This window comes from Prionailurus viverrinus, chromosome C2 (genome assembly GCF_022837055.1).
Source record: "Prionailurus viverrinus isolate Anna chromosome C2, UM_Priviv_1.0, whole genome shotgun sequence".
NCBI classification, from domain to species: Eukaryota; Metazoa; Chordata; class Mammalia; order Carnivora; family Felidae; genus Prionailurus; species Prionailurus viverrinus.
The window spans coordinates 28,916,119-28,941,530 of record NC_062569.1 but is presented as its reverse complement, the minus strand read 5'-3'; the positions used below and the strand labels follow the sequence as shown (position 1 = coordinate 28,941,530).

Sequence of the window (25,412 nt, the reverse complement as noted above, 5' to 3'; positions counted from 1 at the left end):
GTAAATCACAATATCACAGTAGGGGGACAAATTCCTTTTCAAGACATTGATTATGGAAATGGTCGTTAGGATTCCCCCTCCATGATCATGAGGCTCTAGAATTGAGAGGGATCCCAGCTTCACCTAACAAGGTCTTCCTCTAACCCCTTTCTCTTTTAATCCTCTAAATTATATGAACCATTCTCCTGAAGGCCATATTGACAATATATCCTCTAGGAACCACTGATTAGACCGGTTTCCAGTCTCAAGTAAAAGGAAATCATATTAGGGATGGGTGGCTTAGTTAGGTGAGCATCTGACTTCAGTTCAGGTCATGATCTCACTGTTCGTAAGTCTGAGTCCCACATCAGGCTTTGCACTGATAGTGCAGAGCCTGCTTTGGATTCTCTTCCTCTCTCTGTTCCCCTCCCCTGCTAGTGTGCTCACTCCCTCTTGCTCTCTCTCTCTCTGTCTCTCAAAAATAAATATTTTTTTAAAAAAAGGAAATCATAGGAGGGCACCTGTTGGGATGAGCACTGGGTGTTGTATAGAAACCAATTTGACAATAAATTTCATATTAAAAAAAAGCAAATCATATTATATCATCATTATCAATTCAATCAATCCTTAATTATTCATATTAACAATTGGAAATAAAAAGTGAATTATCCAAAGCAGCAGATAATTCCAGTTTAACTTTTACAGTTAAGTCAGTTTATCTGCTTTGTAGATTCTCCAAGATTTCTTCCCCACCATTATACTATAGAAGCCTATGTTATAAAGTATCAAGTAGGAAGGAACTTGAAGCCAGGAATAGAAAAGGTAAGATGCATTTTGACTATCAGTAAATGAAGGAATGGATGCATCTTAATATCAAATATAAATGATATTTTAATAATCCATTTGTCTGTCTTTTTATGTGGATTTCCAAATAATTACTACAGATGGTTATGGAATACAGTTGGACACTCCAACATATACAGGTATATATCCATATATTCACCAAACTCACAAACTCTTCTCTGTACGTTCACCTCTCTGTTGGTAGGCTTTAATGAGAAAAGATAAGAAACAAGAGAAAACATTGTTTTAAAAAGAAGAGGGGCGCCTGGGATTGGGCTCTGTGCTGACAGCTTGGAGCCTGGAGCCTACTTCAGATTCTGTGTCTCCCTCTCTCTCTGCCCCTCTCCCACTCACACTCTGTCTCTCTCTGCCTCTCAAAAATAAAGAAGCATATTAAAAACAATTTTTAATAAAATAAAATAGAAAGAAGAATACTATCTTAGGCTTGGCTCCCCCCAAAACAAAATCTGAGGCAAAATTTCCTTGCAGGTAGGTTATTTTGGAATATGATTTATAGGGAGTAAGACTACAGGACAGGAAAAGCAAAACAGGAAGAAGGCAAAGCCAACACAAAAATGTGTTATTGAGTTGGTCATTCCTATGAGCAGATAGCATTTGATCTACCAGAACCTTCCAAGGAGGCTTATGAATTGTTTCTCAGAGTATCTACCCTGGGGACAAAAGAGGAAGCATTTATCCATCTGCTCCTCTCCCCCATTGGTCAAGGGCAATTCAAGTAAGAGTTTACTCCCCCTGAATTCTGGGTTGCTTATCTATAAGTACAGGGCATTATCCTGTGATGTGATATCCAGGAAGCAATAGGGGAAGAAACTAGAGGTACATGGTCATGGCATGAGCCCATAGGAAGTCTCAGTCTAATTGCCCCTGCATAAATCATATTAAAGTCTGCAGGAACTAGCTGCCACAGAAGTAGCTCAAGTAAGAGGTGTATCTGACATATTTTTTAAGTAATGCACAAAAGCTATCCAATCATATAAATAAGGTCATGGGATTTTAAACAAAGAGATTCACTTTCAAGGCAGCATTCAAGAATGCATCTTTTGTCAAAAATGCCACACATCTGCTTATGAACAACCTCCCATCATCGCTGTGTTAACTAACGGTGGGAAGTCAGTTTCCTCTGTAATGTCTCTGCCCCCAGAGAGAAATATCCTGAAGTATGATCTGACTGTTCGGTAGGGAGATGAAAGACAGAGTATCATGAGCTCAACAAATATAAGATCACGCATGGCTAAAAATATTCAGCAGCAAACTAAAAAAAGAATTAAAAGCTCTTGAGTAATCATTATTTTTCATAAAGAACAACTAAAAGTCTCCAGGTCAAACAATTCTCAAGGCTTAAAAGCATCAAGCCTCCCTAGGGTTTGGCTTAAAATGATCCATGGACGTCATATTTGTGTGGCCATCCCACAAGAGAGGTACAAAATTAAACCAGATACTCTGTACAAAAATGATAATTTCTTTTAAGACAGAATTCATGCAAGGCCTCAAGACCAACCACGTGACCAAAAAACAAGTTAAAAAAAATTAAAGTCTTTGCATTTATTCATTTGATCCTTGGCAGTCTTTTTTTTTTTTTTAATTTTTTGTTTTCAATGTTTATTTATTTTTGGGACAGAGAGAGACAGAGCATGAACGGGGGAGGGGCAGAGAGAGAGGGAGATTCATCGGAAACAGGCTCCAGGCTCTGAGCCATCAGCCCAGAGCCTGACGCGGGGCTCAAACTCACGAACCGCGAAATTGTGACCTGGCTGAAGTCGGACGCTTAACCGACTGCGCCACCCAGGCGCCCCGTTCCTTGGCAGTCTTGAAATAAGCCATTACTCTGTCAATAAGACCCTAAAGGAAATTAGGCTATGGGGTTTAGGATAATAGGGCAGCCGGAAGACTTAAAAGAAAAAATTTTATTTCCAATTGGGTTTCTATGGGAATTGGAAGTTATACTCTGAGTTTATTTTGTTGCAGACAAATATTTTACACACAGTGTTCCAGAGTAGAAGGAGCTTCCTGGGTCAACCCACCAACTTGAACCACAGGGTTGACACCAGGACCATCCACATCCCTCAAAGTGCTCACCACACACTTGCCACCAAGTAAATCAGCAAATGCCAATAATATCAGGCAATAGGCAGAATTTCCAGAGAGAAAGTACTTTATAAATGCTAATGTGATTATCTGGAAAATGTGAGCCTGATTCTTTGTTTTATTCTCCCATGAATCATGTTCACCATTAAGGCTAAGCTTAATGCTTGAGGAAGGAGGCACGGCCACTTAAAACAAAGATATCTACAGATGAACAAGAGAGGAAGTGACTTAAAGGTCATTCCCACCAGACAGAAAAGGCAGGTCATATGCTCCGTGAAAGGGAAAGAAAAGATTGAGGGGACCGGAGAGTGTAGAAGGAAGAATAATACTTTACGTAGTAGAGATGTGTCTACCACATAAGGCAGAGAGTTACTCTACTACATAAAGTATTATTCTTCCTCAAAGTCTGAGTTACTCAAAATGTAAGTTTCCCACCCACTTAGGGCATTTTTTCTTTCCCAAACTTATCTTAGAACTGGTGTGGGATTCTTCATCCCCACCTCAACCTCCCACTACTACCTTCCTTCCAAATACTTTCCACAGTGCTTCCATGAAATTACCCATTTTTAGGGGAACTAACTCCTATATTCTTGGTTCCCTCACTTTCTCCTGACTGCCAAACACTTCTCAGTCTTCACCAAGCCAACCTTGACCCCACAATGCTCTTACAGCACCCATCATTCCCTTGGATGTCTATGCTTCTGCAGAAGCCAGTCAGACAAACCACATTTGTAGGAACTTCATGGTCCAATTTTCTAAGATTCCAATAGTCAAAGGCCAATTAAAATAGAACCAATCAATAAAGTTCAGCCTTGGCTGTAGATATTTTGAAAATTGCAAAAAAAATCTGGTCCATTTAAACTGCATTAAGATTTGAGATCAATTCTAAAATTTTGTGACCTAAGTGTTTTCTATTTTTTAAAAAGCTATCTTTCTGTTCTGTGTCACCTTACTCAGGAGAGCAGATAGGAAGCCTAGAACTTCTTCTGATTGGACTGTATATGGACAAAGCCAGAAAATATCGCTCTGATGTTTACACCTTTAGCATATGTACTGCTTGGGAATTTGGAAACATCCCAAATAACTCCCCAAATTTGGTCCACATATTTTACTTTATCTGAGCATTTACTTTATCTGAGCTTTCATAACACCAAGGATTTCAATATTTTCCCCCCTCAGTCTTTATCTTTGTGAATAAGACAGGTTGTAAATCTTTTTTGGTGTATTCTCTAACCTGCACCTCGCCATCAATGTCTTCTAAAAATGAGTACATGGTGCTGACTTTGTATGTGGGAAGAGAAGAGTTTTCCTCCCAGATCTAAATCTACAGAGGTAAAGGGTATGATTTACCCTGATTCTCTTTGCACATGTCTGGAGGGAAGTTGGTGGAAGTTAAGCACAGGGCAGGTTAGAGAATTTACTGGTCTCTTATTAAGTGAGGGGAAAAGCCTCACAGCAAAGTTCTCTCTAATCTCCCATGGGTGATGCCTGCAAACTCCCAAGGGCCTTCAGTAATTGCTTACAACTCCACTATATGTTGCTTCCCTGTGTCCTTTTGAGAAGCTTGTCATCCAGCAAATGGCACAAACACTGTCCTAATGAGACTCTGAACCTGAGATACAGTTATAGGCAGACCTTTTCCCAAAGCAACAGTTTCATGGTCTACAAGGAAGGAAGAAAAAAAAAAAAGAAATAAAACATTTCTAAAATTGGCAGTGAAAGTTCTTACCATAATCTCCTGCCTCTTCTCAGAGTGCTTAGCTCCTCTCTACTTCTCTACAAGAAAAAAAAACTCTTTGAATTTAATGGCTTACGCTCCTAGTAGTCACTAAATCTTTGGCAGATTGTATTTTCCCAAAGATGGGTGCATCAATTTATATCTGATCCCATATGCACCTCTTACAATGTGATTGACACTCCTCACTGAGAGGCAGGGCCTATATCCCTTCCACTGAACCTGGGTGAGCTTGAGACTCCCCTACCAATAAAGTGTGGCAGAAGTGATGCTGTGTGACTTCTGAGGTTAAGTCAGACAAAGGGGACAGTGTCCACCTGGCTCTCTTTCAGGATACTCACCCTGGGAACCCGGCCACCACGCTACAAATAAGCTCCAACTAGCACATGTAGACAGATTGCCTAGAGAAGCCCATGTGAAAAGGAACTGTGACCCCAAAAGCACCTACTAGCAACTGCTAGTTGAGTGCGTAACCCTTCAGATGATTCCTGCTCCAATCTTCCCTTCTTCCATTTGATGTCCCAGGCATCATGGAGCAGGACAGGTAATCCCTGCTCTACCCCATCCAAATTCATTAACCACAGAACTCAAAAGTATAATAAATTTGTTTTATTCCACTAAATTTTATGGTAATTTGTTATGCCATAACTGCAAATCTTAATGCAGCCATAGTAACTGGAACAAAATCTTTCCAGGTATTTTATCTCTCATTTCATCTTTAGGTTACTCTCAGAGTGCCTTTTTCAAACAACCTAAAGACTAGACAGTAATATCTAAAGTAGAGGAAGAGTTATTTCTGCCTATCCACATTTCAGCAAAATAGGATTTTGTTTCTCTGTAAGATGGATTCAGTTCTCAAGGTCACAGATTACAGCAAAAAATGGTTGGAATATTTCTTATCTTTACTTCTTAGAGAAAAACAAGACTTTTTTGAGCTAAAACTCTGTTCCTCACATTGATAAGGACCTCAAACTCACAGACAATATATTTGTTTTTATGCCTACTTGGCTTCCTCTTAATTTACAAAGAGTTGAAAAGAGTGGAGAGCAGTCTCAATAGTAACTTCAGTGCCCATTAATCTGAGGGGACCCAGAAAAAGTTGCCTGCAGGGCTGGTTTTTATCCTAAAGATAAAATTAATGAGAATCTCTTTAGTAAGGAAAAGAATGGGTGAGGAATAAGTGAGAAGTGTCATGGAACTATTAAATAGTAATAGAGGACAAAGACCTCTCCAATAACCTTTCTGTAATTGAGAGATAGCTTTTATTTTAACTCACATTTTCATCAGTTCCAAAAAGACTCTAACGGAACTTCTCTTTTCTGTCTACGCTCCCACATTCTCAATGTACTCATCTAGCCTCTAGCTTTGAACCTCTTTTCTCATAATTTCTAAATGTGTATCTTCAACCCAAACTTGTGCCTACACTCTAGACTCATATCTGGGTCTAGATCTGCTACCTACCATCTCTACCTGATGACTAACAGGCATTTCAAACACAAGTGCTCCAAAAAACAGACTCCTGATGTTCCTTCCCAAACCTGTTCACCTTCCTGACTTCTCCGCCCTACGTGATAGAAATTTTCTCTTTCACTGGCTCAGGACAAAGGCCCTGACATCACCTTGACCTCACTATCGCAAACCACAGCCCATTCGTCAGTTAATCCTATTGGCTCCAGCTTCAAATCATATCCAGAATCTAACCACTTCTCATAACCTCAATCACCACATCATCTCTCACCTGGATTGTTGCAACAGCCTCTTCACTGGTCTCCCTGCTTCCATACTTGTCTTCCTGGTCTTCCTATGGGTCTTCTCACCCCAGAAGTCAGAATGACTTTTGTTGGAAGAGGTCATGGAGAAGATGTGACTACCAGTTGACCCATGAGTTGGGCCGCAGCATTTGGAGGCTCCTTATCCTCTCCCCTGTTCTTGGAATGTGCATTCCACTCACCTTCTCTGCTGCCAAGAGCTGCCCTTAAGGACACAGCCTTGAGTTAGTGATGTGGTGTTGAGACCATCTGGATGTCATACATGACTGAATCCAGTTAAATAAACCCTCTGTATAAACTTTTACGATGTGGCAGATGGGTACAGAGATTTACTGAGACCTACTAATGTCTTGCAGCTGCCCTGGATGTAAGTTACCTTGCTTATTAAGCCTGCCACCTACCAATCTGGAGTGGCCTGCTCTTTCTTGGGTCTCTCCCTGTCCTCTTTGTATGTGGCAAGGTGGGGACACTTTCTTATTATACCCAGGAAGCTCCTGAGGAGTTTGCAAAACAACATCCCTTAGAGATATAAGACAAACCATGGGCTTCCTCTACCCAGAATCTCTAATGGCTTTGCATTTCACTCACAGTAAAAGCCAAAAATTTTTAAATGGCAAATAAGTCCTGCCAAGGTTGGCCCCTTTATCTCTCCTGCTCTCCTCCTCCTGGATCACTCTGCTTAGGCCCACGGCTTACTGGCTGTTCCCAGAAAATGCCAAACACCCTCCTGCCTCAAAGCTTGTGGACTTGTCCTTCCCTTTGCCAGGAACATTCTCAATGACATATCTGGGTGGCCCACTCCCCACCTCCTTCACCTCGCCAACAAGCCCTTTCCTCCCCACTCTGTTTAGAACAACAAACTCCCGCCCCTGTACCCCAAGGTTCCTCTTTCCTCTTCCCTCTTCCCTTAAAGAACATATTGCTCCCAACATTAAATAAGTAAACAAGCAGGTTTGTTCATTCACTTATTGTCCATCTTCCCATTTAGAATGTAAGTTACATTACAGCAGGAAATTGTTTGTCTATTTTGCATATTGTTAAATTTCCAGTGCCCAGAATAGGTTCTGGTATATAGCAGTCACACAAATGGCCAGAATAACATACACCTATTGGTGAATGAAAGAACAAAGAGGGGAACCATTGGATCATAGCCAATTCACAGCCAAGCACCACCTGTGCTGAAGGCAGAACTCACGAGGAGAGCTTTGGAGGATGCACACGTCTGCCTGGCCAGCTTGGGAGCCATAAGAGCAGCAAGACTTCAGGGTCTTGGGTCACTCTTGTCTCTACCCCAGGGTGAATGGCATTGCTCCATGAAGAGTGCAAGCTTTTGTGCCAGAGGCCCTGTTTTAAAGTCCACTAACTATTTGGATGATTCTGGGTGAGTTACTTAACCATTTTGAGTTTGGGTTTCTTTATCTATAAAATAAAAATAATATCACCTATTTTTTATAAGGGATGCAATGAAGATTATATAAAATAACATATAGAAACAATGTTCTATAAATTATAAAGGGGTAAATAAATACTAAAAAGTTGTAATTGCAGTTTAGCCCAGGATCAAGAAGATATACTCCTGTGTTCTTGGAAGTTTTACAATTTTAGCAAATAGATTTAGGCCTATGATCCATTTCAAGTTAATTTTTACATATTGTTTGAGGAAAGAATCCAACTCCATTATTTTGCATGTGAAAACCAAGTTTTCCTGACACTATTTGTTGAAGAGACTATTCTTTTTCCTCTTCAAATGACATCTTTTATTTTTTTACTCTTCCTATACACCCTGTGGATTTTTTTTCCATTTATTTATGTTTTTTTTTAATTGAAGTGTAGTTGATGTACAATATTTTATTACTTTCAGGTATGCCATATAGTGATTCAACAATTATATGCATTACAAAAGGCTCACCACAATAAGTGTACCATCTGTCACCATATAAAGTTATTCCAATATTTATTGTCTATATTCCCTGTGCTGTATTTTTCATCCTCATAAGCTTACTTATTTTATTACTGGAAGTTTGTATCTCTTAAACCCCTTTACCTATTTCACCTATCCCTTCATTCCTCTCCCGTCTGGCAACCACCAATTTTTCCTCTGTATTTATGAGTCTGTTTCCGGTTCGTTTGTTTTTTTATCATTAGGTTTTTTAGTTTCCATATATAAGTGAAATCATATGGTATCTGTCTTCCTCTGTCTGACTTATTTCACTTAGCACAATACTCTCTAGGTCCACCAATATTGTCCTGAATGACAAGATTTCATTCTTATTTATAGCTGAGTAATATTTCATTTTATGTATATGTGTATATGTATATATATATATATACATATATGTATATATATATATATATATATACACACACACACACACACACACACACACACACCACAGCTTCTTTATCCACTCATCTGTCAGTGAACACTTAAGTTGTTTCCATCTCTTGGCTACTGCATATAAGGCTGCAGTGTACATGAAGGTGCATACATCTTTTTGAGTTACTATCTTTGTTTTCTTTGGGTAAATACCCAGAAGTGGAATAGCTGGGTCACATGGTAGTTCTATTTTTAATTTTTTGAGGACCCCCACACTCTTTTCCACAGTGGCTATACCAATTTACATTCCCACCAACAGTGCATGAAGGTTCCTTTTTCTCCACACCCTTGTCAATGCTTGTAATTTCTTGTCTTTTTGATACTAGTCATTTTAACTAGTGTGAAGTGATACCTCATTGTGGTTTTGATTTGCATTTCCATGATGATTAGTGATGTTGAGCATCATTTCATGTGTCTGCTGGCCATCTGGATGTCTTCTTTGGAAAAATGTCTATTCAGGTTCTCTGCCACCTTTTTAATCAGATGATTTGTGTTTTTCTGATGTTGAATTGTATCAGTTCTTTATGTATTTTGGATATTAACCCCTTATTGGATACGTCATTTGCAAATATCTTCTCCCATTCAGTAGGTTGCCTTTTCATTTTGTTGATGGTTTCCTTTGCTGTTCAAAAGCTTTTTAGTTTGATGTAGTCCCAATGTTTTATTTTTGCTTTTGGTTTCCCTTGCTTGGGGAGACAGGTCCATAAAAAATATCCTTATGGCCAATGACCAAGAATTTCTGCCTGGGTTTTAAGAGTTTTATGGTTTCAGGTCTCACATACAGGTCTTTAATCCTTTTTGAGTTTATGTTTGTGTGTGGCATAAGAAAGTGGTCCAGGTTCATTCTTTTGCATGTAGCTGTCCAGTTTTCCCAACACCATTTGTTGAAGAGACTGTTTTTCCCCCATTGCATATTCTTTTCTCCTTGGTCATAGATTAATTGACCTTATGAGTGTGGGTTTATTTCTGGGCTCTCTATTCTGTTCTATTGATCTATGTATCTTCATCATCTTGATAAGCATAAGCAACATTCAAAATAACCAAAAAGTAGCAAAAGTCAAAATTTCTACCAACTGATGACTGAATAAGCAAAATGTGGCAATATCCATACAGTGTAATATTATTTGTGTATAAAAAGGAATAAAGTACAGTTGACCTTTCAACAACACAGGTTTGAACTGTGCAGGTTCTCTTATAGTGTGGATTTTTTCCCAATAAATACAGCACAGTACTGTAAGTATATTTTTTCTTCCTTATGTTTTTCTTAATAACTCTTTCCACAAGCTTACTTTATTGTAAGAATACAGTATAGGGGTGCCTGGGTGGCTTAGTCAGTTGATTGGCTGACTTCAGCTCAGGTCATGATCTCACAGTTCATGAGTTTAAGCCCTGTGTTGGGCTCTCTGTGCTAACAGCTCAGAGCCTGGAGCCTGCTTCAGATTCTCTATCTCCCTCACTCTCTGCCCTTCCCCACTCATGCTCTGTCTCTGTCTTTCAAAATATGAATAAACATTAAAAAATATTTTAAAAAAGAATACAGTATATAATGCTATAATATACAAAATATGTGTTAATCAACTATTTTTGTTATCAATAGGCATCTAGTCAACTGTAGGCTACTAACAGTTAAGTTCGTGAGGAGTCAAAAGTTATACATAGATTTTCAACTGCACAGGGGGTTGGTGTCCCTAATCCCAGTGTTGTTCAAGGGTCAGCTCTACTAATATGTACTACACAATGGGTAACCTTGAAAATATCATGCTAAGTGAAAATTGCCAGACACAAAAGCCCATATACTTTAGCATTCCATTTATATGAAATGTCCAGAAGAGGCAAATCTATAGAAACAAAAAGTAAATTAGTGACTCCTAGGAGCTGAGTGGGAGGGAGTGGAGAACAGTTGCTAGTGGGTATGGGATTTCTTTTGAGAGTGATTAAAATATTCTGGAATTACATAATTGTAATGTTTTCATAGCATGATAAATATACTTTATGTGAATTAATTCTTTAAAAAAACTTGCATGAGAAATAAACTAAGGCAAACTAAAGACATTATCATAAAAATAAAAACACACAAACACAATAGCATATCAAAAAATAAGTTATGTTTTAGGTCATTTGATTTTTGTTTATATTTCAATTTTAAAGAAATTCCAATTTTTCCCATATGTGATCTGTGACCTTATACATAATTATTAATTAAATATTATAAAAATATAATGCTACAGATAAATATAAGATAAATAATTTACTACAGAAAATGAGAAAAGCCTGATATAAAAGAATACATACTCTATGATTACATTCAGATGAAATTCTAGAACTGACAAAAATAAGCTCTGGCAATAAAATCAATAGTGATTGCTGTGTGTGCGTGTGTGCGTGCGTGCGTGTGTGTGTGTGTGTGTGTGTGTGTGTGTGTTGGGAAGGAGCAGGGACTGATTGGGAAAGCACTAAGGGGACTTAATAGGGAGATGGAAATCTCTTATATCTTGATAGTGGGTTATATGCTATATGCATTTATCAAAATTCATCAAACTGTATACTTAAGATCAGTGCATTTCACTATACGTAAAATGTTGTGTTAGCTGCAAAATACCACTGATCAGATAATTTATAAACAACAGAAATTTACTTCCCATAGTTCTCCATGCTCAGGCTGCCAGCATGGTCGGGTTCTTGTGGGCTGCAAACTGCTGTGTCTCATGTGGTGGAAGGAACAAGGGAACTCTCTCTGGGGTCTCTTTTATATGGGCATTAATCTCACTCATGCAGGTAAACCCTTCATGACTTAATCACCTCCCAAAGGCCTTACTGCCTAACACCACTACATTGGGTGCTAGGATTTCAACATGTGAATTTTGGGGGGACACAACCATTCAGACCACAGTAATTACATTTCAATTTCAAAAGTTTAAAATCACAGAAAAATGATTCTTAGACTTGAAACCCAAGTGAAAAATAATGGCACTCTTTTAAGGGTTTTAATTAAATCTCTGGAAGATCCAATAATGTAGGTTTGGAAATCTAACTCATCTTCAAGACGAAGAAGACAACGTACACAATATTAAGTAACTTTTGTGGTCCACTACATAGCCAGGAAGGGTGGAGCTGGGATTCAAAGATATCTGTATAATACACCATCCCTCTACAGGGGCCTCTGAAGAGGGGTGGTGGTGACAACGATGGAACCAGAAAGGGAAAGCTTGGGTTTATTTTGTCCAAATATAAACCAGGTTTTTAGCCTCCGCATCATGTGGATAAAGAAAATATGTGAATACTAAGTAGCCAATCCAGACCTTATTCAAAGAAGTGCCTTACTAGGAAATTGCAAGGAAAGATGATAATCTATAGAACCATAGAAGTAGAAATAGAGATTAGATTTTATCTCCTATGCCACAATGCATTTTATTTCTGTTTATTTATATTTCACCTTACTTAAAAGTATTAAAAACATTTATTCTTATCTTCATAGGAATAAATAAAATAAACACAAAGCTTTGAGTTGTAACAGAATGCTATATTGAATAGCCACCATAACCAAGATTAAAGTCATTTCAAATGAACCCCATTTAAAACCAATGTGAAAGCTTTATCCACATTGTATTGTGTGGCCTATTTTTAATGCATCTCCCTATATACAATAGCTTTTATTTAATGTGGGAGAGGAGGCAAGAATAAAAGTGTCAGAATAGATAGGAGCCTTATGGCACATTATTTCCCAATAGACCCTTACTTTAATGACTGAATTCACTACATCTCCCTTAGTAAGGCAAAATGGCAGGTAATTTAAATTCAAACAACCATGCGAGACATAGCCGACTTAGCAAGCAGAGGTTTACAAAAAGGAACTCATAGGGATCAGGGAAGATATTAACCACCATAAAGAAATAATGGAAGATAAATAATAGAATCTTGCTTACCAAACAGGCCTCCAACTATGGGGAATAAATAGTTCCGTGATATTTTTCTCAAATGAAACATTAAACAGAAAGGCCTTGAAAGAGAAAAGCACTTATTTAGGTGAAATAAACATAAATAAAATAGTTACATGATATAAATAATAGAAATACCAAAAAATATAATTGGTCCTTGCAAAGCAAAACTTTCTGCAGAAACTACAGTGCAAAGGAGTTCAAGTTTTTTTACAGGAGGCCTTATATGAGTGCTGTCCACTAGAACACTCTGAAATGACGGAAATCTGTCTGATATGGTAGCCACAAGCCACATGTGGTTAGTTGAGCACTTAAAATGTGGCTAGTGTGACTGAGGAACTAAAGTTTTAATTTTATTTAAATTTAACAAACTTAAATTTAAAAACAAAATGTGGAGTGCCTGCGTGGCCCAGTTGGTTAAGTGTCTGATTCTTGATTTCAGCTCAGGTCATGATTTCACCATTAGTGGGATAGAGCCCTGTGTTGGGCTCCACACTGACAGCATGGAGCCTGCTTGGGATTCTCTTCCCCTCTCTCTGCCCCTCCCCTGCTCATGCACACATGCACCCATGCTCGCTCTCTCTCTCTCTCTGTCTCTAAATGAACTTAAAAAAATTTTTTTAATTAAAACAAAAATGTGGAAGGGGTGCCTGGGTGGCTCCGTCGGTTGAGCATCAACTTCAACACAGGTCATGATCTCACGGTTCATGAGTTCGAGCCCCTTGTTGGTCTCTATGCTGACAGCTCAGAGCCTGGAGCCTGCTTCGGATTCTGTGTCTCCTTCTCTCTTTGCCCCTCCCCTGCTCATGCTTTGTCTCTATCTCTCAAAAATAAATAAACATTTAAAAAAATTTTTTTAATGTGGCTAATGGTCATGAGCTTGGACAGTATAGCCTTCATATGGTTTCCAAGAACTTGACAAAGAGTCAAAACTCTTCTCTTCAAAGAAACCCCAAATGACTGTCATTTCCCAAACTGACTTTTGAACATTAGTCAGACTGATGTCTGCATGGTTTAAAGGATTCTATTTGCTGTAGACACCTGCTAGTCCCAGGGGGGAACTTAAGGCCATGTCTGATAGAAGTTTGCCCCACAGTAATGAAATGGATTGTGGCATTTGGAAACACTCTCACTCCTCCCCTTGGCCCATGAGATTCCCAGGGTATGACCTTACACACAGTTGATACAGAGCTTTATCTGATTCTCAGATTCTAAACCAAGAAAATAACAGGGTCTCCTGGTGAGTTTCTTGAGAAGAAAATGAAATCGGTCTGACAGCCTGGCCTCCCTTCAGCAAGAGCTTGTCACTCTTACTAACAGATTCCTTCCATGTGGCCAGTTCCTCCACATGCTATAATGCTATGGTTCTATAATATGCTATAATCCTCTATTTTCCTACTCTCGCCCAAATAAATTTAGTCCCTGGTGGAAACCACCCCTGGGGTCTATGCAGTGAAATTCACTTCAACTAACCAAAGAATTAGGCTTTTGTTATGAACGAGGCCATAAATTTAACTAAAGATAGTTTTCATTTAATGCAGTTCTCATTTAATCCAATGAATTTAATCCAATAACTGCATAGATCATTCATTAATAATAAATTAATAATGTTCTGAGGTGCCTTTAAGTCCATTTAGGCTTGGTGGAAAATCATGCTGTAATCATTTAGTAATACCTTCCATGGGCTCACAAATGGAGACTTGTGGCTTCTGTAATATCTGCCATCCCTATATGAAGCAATGTGGGGACACACAGCTGAGGAAAACATAATCCAAACAAATTTTCCACCATATCCAACAAGAGAGCATTACCAGTACAATAGGAGCACAGAGATAATAGAGATCCATAGCAACTGGAAATACTGTGGAAGAATATTCCACAGTATACTCATGGAAGAGGCAGCATTTGAGCTTGGGTCTTGAGAGATGAGTGGATTGTGGAGTACATAAGGAGGGCAAAGGCATTACCAACAATGATAGACACAGGAATGCACAGCATGTCAGAGGAAGAGCAAATGTTGGGTGACAAGGCACTGAAAGATACTACTAAAAAGACAACATGGAACCCAATCCAGAAAGGCCTTGGATGCCATGCTATGGAACTTGTTCTGTAGTTAGGGAGCCAGCAAGTTTTTTGAGCAAAGTTGTAAAATAGTCAGATCTGTATTTTAGAAAGAAAGTTTTAATGCATGAGCAGGGTAGATGGGTGAAACAATATGTCAAATATAGCAAGTTATTCTATTAATTTAGTTGCAGTATAACTTACACAAAATTCTAAAATTGAGTCATAAGGTGTATTATGAACATTACTGTTGATTGCCACTACAACACCCATTCTCTCTCTTCTTTATTAGTTTATAAATCTTAATTTTGTTCAGGCAGTAAAATGCACAAAGCATTTGGGACTTTCACCTTACTTAGGAATCGAATCATAAAATTCATTGCCCTTTGCTGGGGAATTTTTCAATAAACACAGAAAAGGCATTTGGCAAAATTCAGTGTACACATATGATAACTTTTGGAGATTATGGTTATGTTTATTACCTTGATTGTTGTTTCAAAGGTGTATGTCAGACTCATCAAATTGTATATGGGTATTCCATAGAGATACGATAGGCTGAGTTCCAGACCACTGCAATAAAGCAAACATCACAATAAAGTGAGTCAAGTGGATTTTTTGGTATCCCAGTGCATATAAAATTTCTATTTACACTATACTATAGTCTGTTAAATGTGCAGGAACATTATGTCTAAAAAAACAATGTATGTACCTCAATTAAAGAATATTGCTAAAAAATGCTAACCATCATCTGAACTTTCAGTGAGTTGTAACCACTAATTACAGATTACCATACTAATATAATAATAGGGAAAAAGGGGGCGCCTGGGTGGCGCAGTCGGTTAAGTGTCCGACTTCAGCCAGGTCACGATCTCGCGGTCTGTGAGTTCGAGCCCCGCGTCAGGCTCTGGGCTGATGGCTCAGGGCCTGGAGCCTGTTTCCGATTCTGTGTCTCCCTCTCTCTCTGCCCCTCCCCCGTTCATGCTCTGTCTCTCTCTGTCCCAAAAATAAATAAACGTTGAAAAAAAAAAAATTAAAAAAAAAAAAAAAAAAAAAAAAAATAATAGGGAAAAAGTTTGAAATATTCTGAGAATTACCAAAATGGGACACACAAAAAAACACAAAATGAGCAAATGCTTTTGGATAAATGACACTGATACACTTTCTTGACACATGGTTACCACAAACCTTCGATTTATAAAAAATTCAATATCTGTGAAGCACAATAAAGCAAAGTGTAAAAAAACAAGGTATCCTTATACATTAAACATATGCAGTTTTTTGTATATCGACTATACCTTTATAAAGTGTTTTTTTTTAACTCTCATCAAAGCAGGAATAGAAGAGATCCCTCCATCTGATTAAAGGTACTAAGAAAAAACATGCAACTAATGTTTTCCCTAATGGTGAAATACTAAACACTTTCACCCTAAGATTGGGAGCAAGGCAAGGATATCTGCTGTCATTATTTTTCCTAAACATTGTCCATAAGGTCTTAGCCATGCACTAAAACAAGAAAAACAGGTAAAAGGCATAAAGTTTAGAAGGAAGAAGTAAAATTATCTTTATTCACACTCAACAAGACTATATGCATAAAATTTAAAGGATCTACTAAACAACTGGTAGAATTAATCATTGAATTTCTCAAAGGCACAGGATACAATATCAATATACAGAAATCAATTATGTCTTTTGTTTGTTTGTTTATTTTAATATATTTTTTATTTGAGTTTTTTAGAAGTTGCCAGCACTGAGAACACTGAAGATACCTGTGAGTGATTTGCTTATATTTTGAATACGACACATAGCCCTGCTAATATTTCTGACTCAGTTAGCAACCTCAGCTCGACTAAAAGATACCTCTTCTATTCACCAACTTGTGCCATTGATTCCATAATGCCTCCTTTCTAAGGGTAGAATTTTATTTATTTTTTTTCAATATATGAAGTTTATTGTCAAATTGGTTTCCATACAACACCCAGTGCTCATCCCAAAAGGTGCCCTCCTCAATACCCATCACCCACCCTCCCCTCCCTCCCACTCCCCATCAACCCTCAGTTTGTTCTCAGTTTTTAACAGTCTCTTATGCTTTGGCTCTCTTCCACTCTAACCTCTTTTTTTTTCCCTTCCCCTCCCCCATGGTCTTCTGGTAAGTTTCTCAGGATCCACATAAGAGTGAAACCATATGGTATCTGTCTTTCTCTGTATGGCTTATTTCACTTAGCATAACACTCCCCAGTTCCATTCACGTTGCTACAAAGGGCCGTATTTCATTCTTTCTCATTGCCATATAGTACTCCATTGTGTATATAAACCACAATTTCTTTATCCATTCATCAGTTGATGGACATTTAGGCTCTTTCCATCATTTGGCTATTGTTGAGAGTGCTGCTATGAACATTGGGGTACAAGTGCCACTATGCATCAGTACTCCTGTATCCCTTGGGTAAATTACTAGCAGTGCTATTGCTGGGTCATAGGGTAGGTCTATTTTTAATTTTTTGAGGAACCTCCACACTGTTTTCCAGAGTAGCTGCACCAGTTTGCATTCCCACCAACAGTGCAAGAGGGTTCCTGTTTCTCCACATCCTCTCCAGCATCTATAGTCTCCTGATTTGTTCATTTTGGCCACTCTGACTGGCGTGAGGTGATATCTGAGTGTGGTTTTGATTTGTATTTCCCTGATTAGGAGCGATGTTGAGCATCTTTTCATGTGCTTGTTGGCCATCCGGATGTCTTCTTTAGAGAAGTGTCTATTCATGTTTTCTGCCCATTTCTTCACTGGGTTATTTGTTTTTCAGGTGTGGAGTTTGGTGAGCTCTTTATAAGAAATCAATTATTTCTATATTTTGTTTTTTTTAATTTTTAAATTTTTAATTCATTTTATTTTTTATTTTTAATTCCACTATAGTTAACATACAGTGTTATATTAGTGTATTTCTATATTTTGTCATTAAACATTTGGAAAAAAGAGTCTTAAAGATACCATTTTAAGTATACACTAAAAAGCATTGAAAGCAGGAATTCAAACAGATATTTGTACACTCATATTCATAGCAGCATTATTCATAATAGCCAAAAAGTAGAATCAGCCCAAGAATCCATAGATGGATGAATAAACAAAATATGGAAAATACATACAATAGAATATTATTCAGTCTTAAAAAAGAAAGAAAATTCTGACACCTGCTACAACATGGATGAACCTTGAAAACATTATGTAAAGTGAAATAAGCCAGTCACAGAAGGACAGATACTATATGATTCCACTTATGTGGAGCACCTGGAGTAGTCAAGTTCATAGAAACAGACAGTAGAATGATGGTTGCTGGGGGGAAGGGGGAGGGAAGAATAGGGGATTTAGTGTTCAATGGGTACAGAACCTCAGCTTGGGAAGATGAAAAGAGTTCTGGAGATGGATGGTAGTGATGGTTTATATATGTATGTAAAATAGGAATAAATTTAACAAAAGACATGCAAGTCCTATGCACCAAAACCCACAAAACATTGCTGAGAGAAATTAAAGATGACCTAAGGAAATGGAGAAAAAAGAACTATGTCAGACACTCACCCCACATGATTTCAAGACTTATTATAAAAGTACAGTAATCAAGACGGTGCGGTATTGGTAAAGGATAAATAGATTAATGGAACAAATTAAAGAGACCAGAAATAGACCACACATTTAGAGTCAATTGATTTTGGACAAAAGCCTTTTAAATAAGTGATGCTCATACAACTGGATAAGTATATGGAAAAATATAATATGAGATGAACTATAAACCCAAATACAAAAATTGAAACTACATAGCTTCTAGGAGACCACATATGGTCTAGGGTGAGTCCCAAGAATTTGTATTTCAAACAGGTTTCCTAGGTAATCTGTATGTTGCTGGTCCAGGGATCACATTTTGTCGTTATTTTTTAACATCATGGTACAAGAAAAAAATAAATAAATGCTAACATTTTTTTCCACTCAAATCTCCCCCTTGAATAGTTAGAAAGTAAAATAGCAACTCCTTAGGAATAAATTTAAAGTATTAATAATTTAGGATTAAGTAGAAATGATAGAATCTGTGAAGAAACATCTTTTTCAACAATGTTGAATTTAGGACTAGGAAGCCATGGTTTTGTGAGAAGCCTAAATGGGATACTATGCCCCAAGAGAAATGTATTGCATCAACAACATGCCTTAACCCAAAGAAAAATAATCATGCATATAATATGTACCCTTGCTCATGTGTCCAACATGAAGATAAGATATTCAAATATAATTCAGCCTGGTGGCCCATTCTTGCTAACTTGTGCTTCACGGTGAAATATCACTGCCACTTCCGTGAATTAATAAAAGCCTTCTGTATGGAGGCTTTCCTATTATTCTTCTGTGATTTGTTTGCCATTGTAATGGCAATCACTCTCTGTGTCACGCTTCTTTTTGCTGTCTTTTAAATTTTAGCCAGGCAGTATGCTCTTAGTGCACACTTCTTAGAGCAGTAAACAAGCTTTAAACACATAGGAATTTTAGAGCTTTATAAAGGGGACATTACAGATGATGATCTGACAGAGAGAAACACAAGAGAGTATAAGGACGAAGAGCATGGGCAATGGAGTCAGGCAGTCCTCAGGTAAAATCCTGCTTCACCATTTACCTAGTAAATGTTTCTCCAACCACTCAAGGTCTCAGTTTCCTTATGTGTAAGATGAGCTCTTGTGAAGATCAAATGAGACAATGTGTAGAAAGTACTCATCCCATTGCCTGAGACCATTGTGAGTAACTACTGTAACTGGAATAATATCTTAAGCCATTAAATGTGTATTTCTCCTTTCTACTTTCATATGAAGCATCTCCTTAGCCACTATAAAGCATTTATCTGGAGAAGGAGGTGGACAGGGAGTATGGAGTAGAAATGAGAGGAAAGACAATTAGATTTATTGCAGAAACATAAAGAAAAATAGTTAATATTCAGATTCTGGCAGCCAAAATAGAATGTTTTCAAGCACTCATAGAGAAAAAGAGACAGAGAGAGAGAGAGAGAGAGAGAGAGAGAAGAGAAATCTGAGGTGCTGAGCATTTTATCTAAGAGACTGAATATTTTCCCTAAAGGCGCCATGTGGTAGACTGTTTGCCAAACTGGCTGCTGTCATTCCCATGTTTGTTTCTATGCCCTTTGCAACGTGACTTGGCAGCTCCTCCCATTGGGAAAATGTTCCAGCAGACTGAGCAGCAAGTGCAAAGACCCTCAGGCAAGAAGGCATTTGACAGTGTTCAAGGAACACAGAGAAAGCCAGAGTGGTTGGAGTGCAAGAAAAAGGAAGAGGACAATGACAAGTCAGAGAATGAACAGCACCAGATCACATACAGCTTTTGGGACTAGGAAATCCCTGGCAACATAAGGACCAAAACCAAACCACTGTGGCCTGTTTACACATGAGTACAAGAGGACCTATGTTAAAATATTAAACTACTTTCATTCCAGTTGGTAAACAGCCACGGTCTTGATGCCTCTAGCTGTCCCCATAGCCCTGGCAAACCAGAGCTCTCCCCCCGGACCATAAACCTTTCATGATCCTGTAATTTAAGAATCAGGGTACATAGAAGCTTGTAATATGAATCTAGTGCCATGACTATAGATGTGCAACATTATCCCTAGGTAAAAGGGAGAGCATTTCTTCTTCTTCTTTTTAATGTTTATTTATTTTTGTGAGAGAGAGAGAGAGCAGCAGGGGAGGGGCAGAGCGAGAGGGAGACACAGAATCTGAAGCAGGATCCAGGCTCTAAACTGTCAGCACAGAGCCCAATGTGGGGTTTGAGCACATGAACTGCGAGATCATAACCGGACGCTTAACTGACCAAGCCACCCAGGCACCCCAAAGGGAGAGCATTGCTTTATCTACATCTTCATGAAGTTCAAAATAAGCATGAATTCCTTCCATCAGTAAATACTTACTACTCATGGGTCAGGAGGTATTACAGGTGTCAGGGATGAGAGAGGGTAAACAAACCAGTTTTTACCCCCACAAAGCTTAGAGTTCAGCATTCAGGCAAATTGTTGCCTGTAGGTAGTAATTTCTAGGCACCTAAACTCCACAACAGAATCATCTGAGACTTCTAAAATGTACTGATGCCTAGGTCCCACCCCCCCAGTGGGGATGATTTCATTGCTCTGGGATGTTTCCAGGGAACTGGCAATTTCTAAAAGTTCCCCAGCTGATTCAATGTGCTGCCAGGGCTGAGAACCTCTCTCTTAGAGAGAGATGAGCCAATATGGAAAACAGAAAGTGGGATTTCCACGTTAAGTAAAATTATGGGTACAAACCTAGAGAATTAAGTCTTCTCTGCATGTCGACTAATAAAGATAAATCAAGATAGAAACATGATTTCTTAAAAGGTACTTTTCAGGAAGTTCTGGAAGCTGTCTTTGTAGAATGGCATTCTGACACAATGCTTGCTGGCAGTCTGATCCAATGTTAGGCAGGTTAACTACTCATATTCCAACAATCTCCAGACTTTTTGAAATAAAATTCCTGGAGGAGCCAAGATGGCAGAACAGCATGGAAGCTTTTTGTGTGTCTCACGTCCATGAAATACAGCCAGACCAACACTAAGCCGTTCTACATACCTAGAAAACTGATTGGAGGATTAACACAACAATCTGCACAACCTGAACCACAGAATTCAGCAGGTACGCAACTCGAAGAGCTGAACTTGGGGAGCAAGAAGCCCCGAAAGGTAGGGAACCCCTTTTGCAGGCAGAGAGAGGATGGAGACTGGGGAGGGGAGGAGCATACGGGGAAAAGTACCCCTCCCCAAAAGCAGCTGGAGAGAAAGTGGAAAATTGGAAATAGCTGCAGGGACTAAACTAAAAAGAGAGGAAGGGGAAAGGAGAGGGTTTAAATTCCATTAAGACTGAAATAAGAATAGATATGGAAGATGGCGGCTTAGGAGGACGCTGGGCTCACCGCACGTCCTGCTGATCACTTAGATTCCATCTACACCTGCCTAAATAACCCAGAAAACCGCCAGAGGATTAGCAGAACAGAGTCGCCGGAGCCAAACGCAGACGAGAGGCCCACGGAAGAGGGTAGGAAGGGCGGCGAGGCGGTGCGCGCTCCACGGACTGGCGGGAGGGAGCCGGGGCGGAGGGGCGGCTCGCCGGCCAAGCAGAGCCCCCGAGTCTGGCTTGCAAAAGCGGAGGGGCCGGGCGGACTGCGTTCCGACAGCAAGCGCGACTTAGCGTCTGGGAGGTCATAAGTTAACAGCTTTGCTCGGAAAGCGGGAAGGCTGGAGGACAAAGGGAGGGAGAGCTGCTGAGCCCCCTGACAACAGAGCTCAGTTTGGTGGGGAACAAAGGCGCTCGCCAGCGCCATTTCCCCCGCCCATCCCCCAGCCGAAATCCCAAAGGGAACCGGTTCCTGCCAGGGAACTTGCTCGCTCCGCGCAAACACCCAACTCTGTGCTTCGGCGGAGCCAAACCTCCGGCAGCGGATCTGACTCCCTCCCGCTGCCACAGGGCCCCTCCTGAAGTGGATCACCTAAGGAGAAGCGATCTAAGCCTGCCCCCGAGCACCTTGCCTACCCACCCCAGCTAATACGCCAGATCCCCAGCATCACAAGCCTGGCAGGGTGCAAGTAGCCCAGACGAGCCACACCACCCCACAGTGAATCCCACCCCTAGGAGAGGGGAAGAGAAGGCACACACCAGTCTGACTGTGGCCCCAGCGGTGGGCTGGGGGCAGATATCAGGTCGGACTGCGGCCCCACCCACCAATTCCAGTTATACACCACAGCACAGGGAAAGTGCCCTGCAGGTCCTCACCACGCCAGGGACTATCCAAAATGACCAAGCGGAAGAACTCCCTTCAGAAAAATCTCCAGGAAATAACAACAGCTAATGAGCTGATCAAAAAGGATTTAAATAATATAACAGAAAGTGAATTTAGAATCATAGTCATAAAATTAATCGCTGGGCTTGAAAACAGTATACAGGACAGCAGAGAATCTCTTGCTACAGAGATCAAGGGACTAAGGAACAGTCACGAGGAGCTGAAAAACGCTTTAAACGAAATGCATAACAAAATGGAAACCACCACAGCTCGGCTTGAAGAGGCAGAGGAGAGAATAGGTGAACTAGAAGATAAAGTTATGGAAAAAGAGGAAGCTGAGAAAAAGAGAGATAAAAAAATCCAGGAGTATGAGGGGAAAATTAGAGAACTAAGTGATACACTAAAAAGAAATAATATACGCATAATTGGTATCCCAGAGGAGGAAGAGAGAGGGAAAGGTGCTGAAGGGGTACTTGAAGAAATAATAGCTGAGAACTTCCCTGAACTGGGGAAGGAAAAAGGCATTGAAATCCAAGAGGCACAGAGAACTCCCTTCAGACGTAACTTGAATCGATCTTCTGCACGACATATCATAGTGAAACTGGCAAAATACAAGGATAAAGAGAAGATTCTGAAAGCAGCAAGGGGTAAACGTGCCCTCACATATAAAGGGAGACCTATAAGACTCGTGACTGATCTCTCTTTTGAAACTTGGCAGGCCAGAAAGAATTGGCACGAGATTTTCAGGGTGCTAGACAGAAAAAATATGCAGCCAAGAATCCTTTATCCAGCAAGTCTGTCATTTAGAATAGAAGGAGAGATAAACGTCTTCCCAAACAAACAAAAACTGAAGGAATTTGTCACCACTAAACCAGCCCTACAAGAGATCCTAAGGGGGACCCTGTGAGACAAAGTCCCAGAGACATCACTACAAGCATAAAACATACAGACATCACAATGACTCTAAACCCGTATCTTTCTATAATAACACTGAATGTAAATGGATTAAATGCGCCAACCAAAAGACATAGGGTATCAGAATGGATAAAAAAACAAGACCCAGCTATTTGCTGTCTACAAGAGACTCATTTTAGACCTGAGGACACCTTTAGATTGAGAGTGAGGGGATGGAGAACTATTTATCATGCGACTGGAAGCCAAAAGAAAGCTGGAGTAGCCATACTTATATCAGGCAAACTAGACTTTAAATTAAAGGCTGTAACAAGAGATGAAGAAGGACATTATATAATAGTTACAGGGTCTATCCATCAGGAAGAGCTAACAATTATAAATGTCTATGCACCGAATACCGGAGCCCCCAAATATATAAAACAATTACTCATAAACATAAGCAACCTTATTGATAAGAATGTGGTCATTGCAGGGGACTTTAATACACCACTTACAGAAATGGATAGATCATCTAGACACACGGTCAATAAAGAAACAAGGGCCCTGAATGAGACATTGGATCAGATGGACTTGACAGATCTATTTAGAACTCTGCATCCCAAAGCAACAGAATATACTTTCTTCTCGAGTGCACATGGAACATTCTCCAAAATAGATCATATACTGGGTCACAAAACAGCCCTTCATAAGTTTACAAGAATTGAAATTATACCATGCTTACTTTCAGACCACAATGCTATGAAGCTTGAAATCAACCACAGAAAAAAGTCTGGAAAACCTCCAAAAGCATGGAGGTTAAAGAACACCCTACTAACGAATGAGTGGGTCAACCAGGCAATTAGAGAAGAAATTAAAAAATATATGGAAACAAACGAAAATGAAAATACAACAATCCAAACGCTTTGGGACGCAGCAAAGGCAGTCCTGAGAGGAAAATACATTGCAATCCAGGCCTATCTCAAGAAACAAGAAAAATCCCAAATACAAAATCTAACAGCACACCTAAAGGAACTAGAAGCAGAACAGCAAAGGCAGCCTAAGCCCAGCAGAAGAAGAGAAATAATAAAGATCAGAGCAGAAATAAACAATATAGAAACTAAAAAAACTGTAGAGCAGATCAACGAAACCAAGAGTTGGTTTTTTGAAAAAATAAACAAAATTGACAAACCTCTAGCCAGGCTTCTCAAAAAGAAAAGGGAGATGACCCAAATAGATAAAATCATGAATGAAAATGGAATGATTACAACCAATCCCTCAGAGAAACAAACAATTATCAGGGAATACTATGAAAACTTATATGCCAACAAATTGGACAACCTGGAAGAAATGGACAAATTCCTGAACACCCACACTCTTCCAAAACTCAATCAGGAGGAAATAGAAAGCTTGAACAGACCCATAACCAGCGAAGAAATTGAATCGGTTATCAAAAATCTCCCAACAAATAAGAGTCCAGGACCAGATGGCTTCCCAGGGGAGTTCTACCAGACGTTTAAAGCAGAGATAATACCTATCCTTCTCAAGCTATTCCAAGAAATAGAAAGGGAAGGAAAACTTCCAGACTCATTCTATGAAGCCAGTATTACTTTGATTCCTAAACCAGACAGAGACCCAGTAAAAAAAGAGAACTACAGGCCAATATCCCTGATGAATATGGATGCAAAAATTCTCAATAAGATACTAGCAAATCGAATTCAACGGCATATAAAAAGACTTATTCACCATGATCAAGTGGGATTCATTCCTGGGATGCAGGGCTGGTTCAACATTCGCAAATCAATCAACGTGATACATCACATTAACAAAAAAAAAGAGAAGAACCATATGATCCTGTCAATCGATGCAGAAAAGGCCTTCGACAAAATCCAGCACCC

General features: G+C 39.3%; 1 long non-coding RNA gene across 1 annotated transcript in view; it reads right to left on the bottom strand.

Moving 5' to 3' along the window:
- LOC125174589 (uncharacterized) overlaps positions 1-25,412 on the bottom strand; it is a 252,712-nt gene that overhangs the window by 138,441 nt on the left and 88,859 nt on the right. Inside the window, exon 2 of the long non-coding RNA XR_007155460.1 lies at positions 15,288-15,375. This is a non-coding gene — a long non-coding RNA (uncharacterized LOC125174589). The remainder of the gene's footprint in view (positions 1-15,287; positions 15,376-25,412) is intronic.